Below are 9,735 nucleotides of genomic sequence, written 5' to 3' on the forward strand. Positions count from 1 at the left end.
CTATACTAAGCTCTAAGTATATTCTAATATAAATTAGACACAATTCCTTGACCTGAAGGAATTTTGTATCCTTATTGATGAACACATACACTGTTAATGGATTTTTAGGTTTACATTATATGGCAGATTCACCATCCATTGCCCATGCGTTGCCCATGCTCATGTACACAAATACTTCTTAAAAATTATCTCTCTAGAGTGGGGTAGAAGAGAGAGTGCTACCCCAAGACCAAGAGATTCTATGATTGTGATAAACTAGTATAATCTCATTCTTGGTTGCCATTCATTTGTCTAAGTTAAACCCTGCTTCTGTTCTAATAAAATATAAGAGAATATTTGCTGAGGAAACATGTTCCTGTTAAGTCGGAAACTATGGAGAGTCTGAGATTTTGCCTACTTTCAAGCTAAAAACTTATCTTGCCCCATTTTGATATACATTTTCTGACAGAAAAATGCAAGACCTCTGGGTCAGAGAAATAATTCATTTAATACTCATGTCAAAATGAAGCAGCCAGAAAAATACCTTGCACCAGTTCCCCACATCCCAGGTCCCACAGGGCAATACCATGAGGACCAGATGTTTACATGTATATGTGGCTGGTTGCACCACAAGAGAGGAACTCTAAAATTTGAAACTTGAAATTTACATAAGGTAGGCAATGTGCCCATGCTCCAATCAGGAAATAGAGAGAAGCCTTATCTTTACCCTGGAATGTGAACAGATTCTGTCTGGGAAGATAGGGGAAGGTCTCTAGGTTAATATCTTAGAATACAAACAAATGTGTCCAGATGAGAGGGAGAAGGAAGATGGCCTCTGTGAGTCTCTAGTGTTCAAGGCCTTTGCTAGTCAAACATGCCCTTTGTTTAGAAGGCCCAGACATTGCAAACATGAAATATTTATGGAGATTTGTCTCTCAACACCTTCCCATCTTGCATAAAAAAACAAAGCCTTCCAAAATGAAGGTCTCTTCTTTTCTATCTTTTTTCTGTGTAGCCATTGCACATAATCCCTGGATATTCAAACACCATTTGGTGACCACGAAGCAACAAGCATGTTGGCAAAAGTCAACACACTAGAAATGACAGAAGAGAAATATAAAAACAGTTTGAACATTTCACTGCATTGCTAAGCAGTTGAATTAATGTGAGGTACCATCTGCCTCTGCATTTAATGTTTTATGAGTAAAACAAACTCTTATTTGTTTAAGGTATATGTTATTGATAATTTGAGTTTCCTGTTACTTGCAGCTGCATGCACTTCTAAATAATGTGCAGATTGTGAAGAGATTCATGAATGAACAACCACCTCCTTTATCCTGAGTAAACCTATAGTAAAGCATAAGGAAATTCTGACTATAGTACATTTATGGAACACTTGTGATTCACATGAATTCTGTCATTCAATCCTTATAACCCTTGGAGGTATATAATTTCCCTGGTTTCACAACTGAGGCAATTTCAACTTAGCAAGAGTAGGTATAAGGGGACTTGGAGGAAGAGAAAACATGTAAAGATGTGAAGTCCGTGTTTTTACCCACTCTACTATATGCAAGCATCTCCTGCCTCTGTCACAATTTACAAAAGATGTGAGTGCATCCTTCTCAAGCAGCAACCCATTCTCCAGGCTTTGTCATAACACCCCTCACTCTTAAAAAATACCTTTCTCTTTGGTATTGCCTCTACACTCACTTCTTCTCTTCTGAGTAGCATTTTAGTTACTTTGATTCACTTAGCCCTTTTGAATATTTATCACCTCCAGATAATATGTACAAAAAATATGGTCATCTTGAGGCAATGCCATAACCCAGAGGAGTTTACCATTGGTTGGAATATCAAGCAGTGGTGGATAGATGCTTTGGGTGCATCTAAATTCACAGGACACAGGCGGTCATTCTTTGACTTTGCACAGAGAAAACTATTCGTTCTTATGCACTGAGTGGAGCATTGAATAACCAAAAGGGTCAACTTGTCTCTAAATAATTTGATTTCCTACAGGAAAAAAATCTCATTACAACAAGCACCTAATCTTTATATTGTATGAAAACTTTCCAAATCCCACTGGGCCAATGGCTCATAGATTTCAAATATTTCTCAACATAACAGAATGTCAGTGAAACAAGAGAATTAATCCCCCCAAGTTATACATTGGTTAAACCAATAGAGCAGAAGATGAGGTGGATGCTGGGAATATCTTAGTTTGCTGAAATATATGATGATTGAGGGGACACAAATGAGTAACAGAGTCAGATACCAGTGATGTTACCTGATGGCTGTCCTGGTTATCCAGCCAAATGCCATGAATCAGTTGTGTCTGGCACATTCAACTAGAACAGTGTTTGTTTTAAGGACCCTTGATACTTGTTTGTTTTGTTTTGTTTTCAATTTCCATTAAGAACCAATGGTTTTATAAAATGCAATTAATATGATGTACTAAAAAATTAAAATTTTAAAAAATAAGACTGTACATCCCAAATTTTTAATACTAGTGTTAGTAGACAAATAATAAATGTAGAACAAATATACCATAGAGAAAAAAAATAATTTAAATACCATTAGCCTTGTTTATTTAAAGTGTGCATAAAGAAAATTAATAGATAAAAAATGCTGTTACACATAACTTTTTTTTGTTCTACAACAATAATTAATCAGAAGTCATGAATGAAGTACTAATTTCCCTCAATTAAATACACACACACATATATATATACGTATATACTTTGAATGAACACTATATATATCAATATTTCATGTGACAAATAAACTTGCTTATTGCCTTTAGCCTAAATATTCTAAGTTAGATTGACAACAAAGCTATTTTTGTGATAATGTTTATAAGCTTCATTTTTTGTTTCAATTTTAAAAAAAAACACTCATTCTAGAGAATTCAGTCTCACAGCGGCATATTGATGGGAGCTAGGAAAAGATTTTTAAAGCAATTTCAGTAAGCTGAAATTCATATTTAACTCTCATAGAACATAAAGCAAGTGATTCTGTGTTTTAAAAACTTGTTTTTATTTCTGTATCAGCAGCCATTTCCAGTAATTTATTCTGTAAAGTTTGGGTTAAACTTAAATTATCTTTTAATGAAAAAAAATGGATTCTGGTTTTCATATACTTGTTAGCTACAGTTGATAAACTCATCTGAAAATATCACACACAGTAATGAGTTCCTACTGTATGCAACCACTACAGAGTTTGTGCTATAAGCATCCTACAAGGAAAGAGCTACAACACCTGAAATTGTCTATGTTTGTTCAAGGAACGAATCCACTGATCATATGTTAGATAGTAATATCAAATTCCTATAAAAGTTTCTAAACTCTTTTGTTAAAGCTTCTATTTATATTTTCAGGAGACCACTGGCAGCTCCACATCCACACTGAGAAGCACTGATCTAGAGAGATGCAATGGTCTAGCCAGAACTGACATTTCACAGAAGTGCATAATATTCAGGCTATTACATACAGCAACAATAGTCTGTATTTTCTGCAATCAGCACCTCATTTTCCATGAGAAATGTCTCTCCTTTCTTCTTACTTCAATTCCACCTTATCTCTGTCTAACCCCAATTTAAACCATTTATTTTATTTGTACTAGTGTCTTAAAATCTAAACTTTTAATAAGGGACCATGCATTTCAGCAGGAGAATGGGAGATTAGATCTAAAGAAATAACTGTTATTTACAGACCATGAGGTGGCAGCAGACAAGATAGGCATGATGAAGACCAGCCATTCTTTCCAACTGTGTAAAGCCATCTTCCCTTTGATGGTTGCTGCCAGGGAATGGTCCCTTTACAGTCACCCTGTAGAAGATTTAGTTTTCTAGGTGCAAGATAAGGAAACTACTTTTTCATTGTTGTTTCTTTTTCTTGGTCTATTATTCTCCCTTCCATTAACGTTGTCCTTCTAAATGCTCTAGGTGAGATGTGAGACTACTACCTATTGCAGAATTTGAGACCTTTACATCCATGACCTTTAATACAAGCTGGCTAATTGAATTCGCTGAAAACTCCACTAAACTGGCTGTGCAAAATGAGTAGGTTCTTTTTTTATTTCTTTACCTTCAAAGTAATGGAATAAAATGACCCACATCACCACAAGGTTTATAACACCCATGTCTGGCTCTTTTAACTACTAACAGTAGCTCTGAGCTACTCATAGCTTAACTCAAGGCAAATAGATGTACAACTCTTTGATTTTGGTACAAGTTCTATTTTGTTGTATATTTAACTCTTTGAAATAAATATTCAATCATTGTAGTGCTGGAGTACAATGTTGAGGGTCCTGGCAAATTGAAAAAGCCATATTGTCATGCACAACATTGAGACAAAGCCAAATACTCTGGCAAAGATTTGGTGTCTCCATGACCTCACACTGACAAACACAGAGTTTAACCCTTTGTAATCTTTTGTCTGACTATTGTTTTATGTGAAGTGGTGTGGGCTGAAGATGATATAATTAATCCTAATTAGCCTTGGCTTCAGAAATTAATCCCATTGGAAAGGAAGGTAGGCCAGGTTTACAGTCTCTCATAATTATTCCTTTCAGATTCCTTACATTCTGCAGCAGCTCTGTAAGCCCAACCTTTTTTTTTCTCATTTTCTGTGTTGCAAAAGTGTTCTCATAGTGTTTAAAAGTTAGTCTCATTATTTGACAGAACAAACATTACTAAAGCTAGCAAATTCTATGGCTCATGAGGAACCAGAGTGTTTTATTTCTTTTGTTCCAAGGTTAAAAATGCACTGTGAAGTAGATATTTGCATTTATTTTCAAAAACACAATCCTGGAATAAATAACTGCATATCTGTGAAGTACAGATGGGACTCCTGGCTTCAAAAGTTTCTTAGAATCCTTCTCTGGAAGCAAACAAATTGTACTTATTTTACATATTATTATTTCACACAGAGCATTGAATGAAAGTACAAAGGTATTATAGTTTAATCTTTCTATATTTATTGTGTATATAATTTTAATCTTCATAAGAACAGTTGATAACTATATCAAGTAAGTACTAATTTCTGCATATTATTTATATTATTTTGTTTTAATCATAACAGGTTTACTTCATGAAAGGCTATCAGTGTCAGATATTAGAGGGCAAGTATATAGCTACTCAATTATAAAAGTAAATGAAGCATTCAAAGAACAAGTATTTCTCTTTTATGTATCAGCAAACCTACTAATCCAATGCTCATATTAAGTTCTCCATTTATCCAGAATTTCCCACCTCTAAAATACTGAGCCATATAGAAAGTAAAGCCACCTTCCTAGTATAAGAAAATGAGTGTTAAAATGAAAGAATGGCTCTCATTAGAGTAGGTCAAAAGAAGTAAACAGGAAAATTCATGGATGTTCAATATTAAATCCCCCCAAGCTACAAATATATACTTTGGGACTTCAATTAAAATTATTTTATCACTATGATTCTTTAACTTTCTTCAATCAATCCCTAGTAACCATTAGCCCTAGGGAAGTTTAATCAATGTTAATGGGAGAAGAAAATGGGAACTTTAAAATAGAAATTTTATCCTTCTTCCCTCAAAATTATGAAGCCAAAAATGTACTGTGGCCAAGGTGAGTAAGGGAATCCCGCATGTAGAAACATGTACAAAACTTTGTAAAATGTAATAACATGTGATAAAGGGAAATTCATCAGAAAAGGACTCCAGTAAGCTTATGTACCAGACATCAACTCCTCCATGAAATAAAACAAGTAGAATTAACAGTTATAACAGATATGTGCAAAGGAATGAAACTGTACTACTTTCTTACAGGATATACAAAAATAAACTCAAAATGGATTAAAGGCTTAAATGTAACACTTGAAATCATAGAACTCCTGGAAGAAAATATAGGCATTACACTCTGAAATCAGACTTAGTATTTTATTTTATTTTATTTTTGGATCTGACTCAAGGCAAAGGCAACAAAAGCAAAAATAAATAAATGGGACTACACCAAAATAAAAGTTTTTGCATGGTAAAGAAAACCATCAACAAAATGAAAAGGCAAGCTACTGAATGGGAGAATATAGTTGCAAATGATATATTTGATAGGGGGTTAATATCCAAAAAATATAAAGCACTCACACAACTCAATATCAAAAAAAATAGTCTAATTAAAAAATGGGCAGAGGACCTGAATAGTCATTTTTCCAAAGAAGACATACAGATGACCAAAAGACCATGAAAAGATGCTCAACATCACTAATCATCAGGGAAATGGCAATCAAAACCACAATTTCAACTCACACCTGTTAGAAAGGTTATTAGGAAAAAGATAACAAAAAAACAAGAGTTGGAAAGGATGTGGAGAAAAGGGAGCTCTTACATATTTTTGTTGGGAAGGTAAACTGGCACAGCCACTATGGAAAACAGTATGGAGTTTCCTCAAAAAATTAAAAATAGAACTACCTTATGATCCAGTGATTTCATTTCCAGGTATTTACCCAAAGCAAACAAAAACACTAATTGAAAAAGATGCATGCACCCCTATGTTCATAGCAACATTATTTACAATAGCCATGATAAGGAAGCAACCTTAGTGTCTACCAATAGATGATTAATAGATAAAGAAGATGTGAGATATATATACAATGGAATATTACTCCACCATAAAAAAAGAATGAAATCTTGCCATTTGTGACAACATGGATGGATCTCGAAGATATTATTGTAACTGAAATAAGTCAGAGAAAGAAAAATATCTAATGATTTCATTTATATGTGGAATATAAAAAACAAAACAAATAAACCAACAAAACAAAACAGAGACAGACTCAGATACAGAGAACAAACTGGTGGTCACCAAAGAGGAGAGAACTTGGGCAAAATAAGTGAAGGGGATTAAGAGGTATAAACTTCCATTTGTAAAATAAATAAATCACAGGGATGTAATGTACAGCATAAAGAATATAGTCAATAATATTACAATAACTTTGCATGCTGACACATGGTTACTAGATTTATTGTGGTGATCAATGCATAATATATATAAATGTTGAATCATTATATTTTACACCTGAAACTAATATAATATTATATGCCAATTATAGTTCAATAAAAATTATATATTTTTAAATAAATTATATATATTATAAATAATAAGAAATTCTATCCACTGACTCATTATTTTACAAATATCTTTTTAAATTACACCAAATGGTCCAGTAAAACAATTAATAACAGGGTAATTCACTAGTTAACTAAAAATGAAAAATGCAGGTCAAGTTAAACGTATGCTTTTATTTTGCAAATAACTTGGTGAAAGACAAAAGATATTCAGGTTGGATGATAACTTTGTGAATATTAATTTGAGCACTGTCATACAGATAAGGATATTCAGGAGGTATGATAGCTAAATTTCTATGTAAGAGCTGAGGCAGACCTAGATCACAGATCTATAACTAACTCTTCTAGTCCTATTTTTTTTTTCTGTCTTGCCTTCTCTTTAAATCTCTGTTCTCCAATAAATTTGAAACAATGACTAACTTATGAGCTTCCCTTTCAATCACCTCTGCTGCCTCTCAACCATGATTTAGATGCAAAAGTGAAGGAGAAAAGGAGTCAGTAAGCACTTACTGCATGCAGATATTGCACTACATTCATTCACATACTTTACATCATAAAATAATTACACCATCCTGTAAGTTATGTATATTCCAATTTTGTTTATTACTAGGGAAAATTAGACTATGTTAAATTAACATTGCCCAAAATTATAAGGGTAGTAAGTATCGCACCTAGGATTCAATTTAAGGTCTGATTGACTACAAAATGAATCAGCTTTCCACCAAAAAAAAAAAAAAAGAAAGAAAGAAAGAAAATAGAAAAAGGAGCTCATACATGGATCAGGCTTTGTAAATTGATCTGGAATCTGAAAAACAATTTCATGGTACTTCCAAAGACAAATGTCGTCAGTTATAAAGTAGAATTAGAGTAATTCAACCTGACTTTATCCCATATCCCCTGCTCATAAGACCAAAAAGGTCTCAGGTTGGAGGAAGGGTAGAAATTATTTGGTAAAAATTCCTAACCCAACATATATTAAAAATCATGCAAACAATTACATTTATGTCCTGTGTCTGTCTAAACTGAGTCTATGATGACTCTTTATCAATAGGAGACCCCTGGTATTTTTGCCACTTGGACACCATCATTACCCCCATCAGATTAAATCATTATATAAAAGTAATTGTCATCATATGTTTAAAACAGTGAAAAGCATAATAGCATTTGAGGCAACTGGAAAGTCATGCATGGGTGTTTCCTCTCATTGTCTCTAAGTCAAACTAGAGCAGACCACAGAGGAACTATGCTGAGATCATCAACTCTAATCTACCACAGTTTGATTCTCTTTTGGAAGTAATTTTTGAGTCTTAAAAGTTATTCAGTGATTTCAAGTGCCAGTAGGTAACAATGTAAAAATTATATCTCCAGGGCATAGAAATATCCTTCAGGTGGGTCAGATGGCTGAAGTGTGTGGTTTAAGTGCTCTTATTTTCAAAGTACATAGCAGAGAAAAATAATAAATTGACTATAAATAATAAATGGAAAAGTAATTGGCTACAATCATTTCCTAGGATTTCTACATTAAAAGTTCTAAGGTTGTTAGTGTTCTGTTTATATTTTGTAGTAAGATGTTTCATCCAATAAATTTGAAGACTGAGAAGGATACAATTAAAGACTAAAAACTGTGCAGAACATGGAAGAAGTGAAGAAGAAGCAAGTACCCCCAGTGCTTAACAAATGCAGTGGAAGATCAAGAAAAAAGTTCTATTTTATTTATAAAATCACTGACACTTTTAAAATTTATTGTGTCTTATGGAGGTATGGGCTGAATGTAAAGACAGGATCTAGTAATGTTGAAGTAAATTTATTCTTTATAGATAAATATTATTTTAAACAGAAAAAAAAAGTGAGCTCCAGAGTTATGGTCTTAAATTTTGATACAAACAAAGGCCATATTTTGTCAAACTGTAATCTTTGTATTTCTACCAAAGGTAAAATTTGGGGGTAAATGGAAAATGAATTTGATCTAGGATAGTATTTTAATGCATCTATTAAAATACATTTTTCATTAGAATGATAAAAGATATACCTCAAATGTAATTTAATTAGCTGACGTATGTTTAAAGCAATATCTCAGACTTGTTATTGCAGTTTTTGTTCTAACAGAAAGATTTCTGTTTTAATGGCATCTGCAGTAATAAGACTTGGATGCTAAAGATAATCTCTTAGCTTTCAAATCTTTATCTTAGCTATTTATTTTACAATTGTTACCATATTCAGTTCACAAAGTTGGTAGAGATATGCACTTTGTGTCACAAATGATTCATAAATGTTGGAGCATCTGTTACAAGAGAATGTCATTAAAATAGCCAGGAGGATAGCCCATTTTATGGGAAATGCTCTAATTTTTCAAAATTACCACTACAAGTTGTAAGGACAATATTAATTTTCATAAGGACATTGTAGGACTACTAAATTGAAGTCAAAATGTGTTGACTTTGTAGTTTTGAAGAGCATCTAAAATAAGGCTGGAAAGAGACATACTCTTTATCTGAGCGATCTTCTGCAAACATAGGCAAAATCTATTACTCGTCCTTCCATGAAATAGTAATGGCACCCCAAAACAAGGCTGACTCATCATTAGGAGTCTGAGTTTGTATACACAGATGTGAATCTCATCTTTTGTGCCCCAAAGTTATGAATACATACCCATTCCCTGTAAGCA

The sequence above is a fragment of the Lagenorhynchus albirostris genome, chromosome 3, assembly GCF_949774975.1.
Source record: "Lagenorhynchus albirostris chromosome 3, mLagAlb1.1, whole genome shotgun sequence".
Taxonomy (NCBI): Eukaryota; Metazoa; Chordata; class Mammalia; order Artiodactyla; family Delphinidae; genus Lagenorhynchus; species Lagenorhynchus albirostris.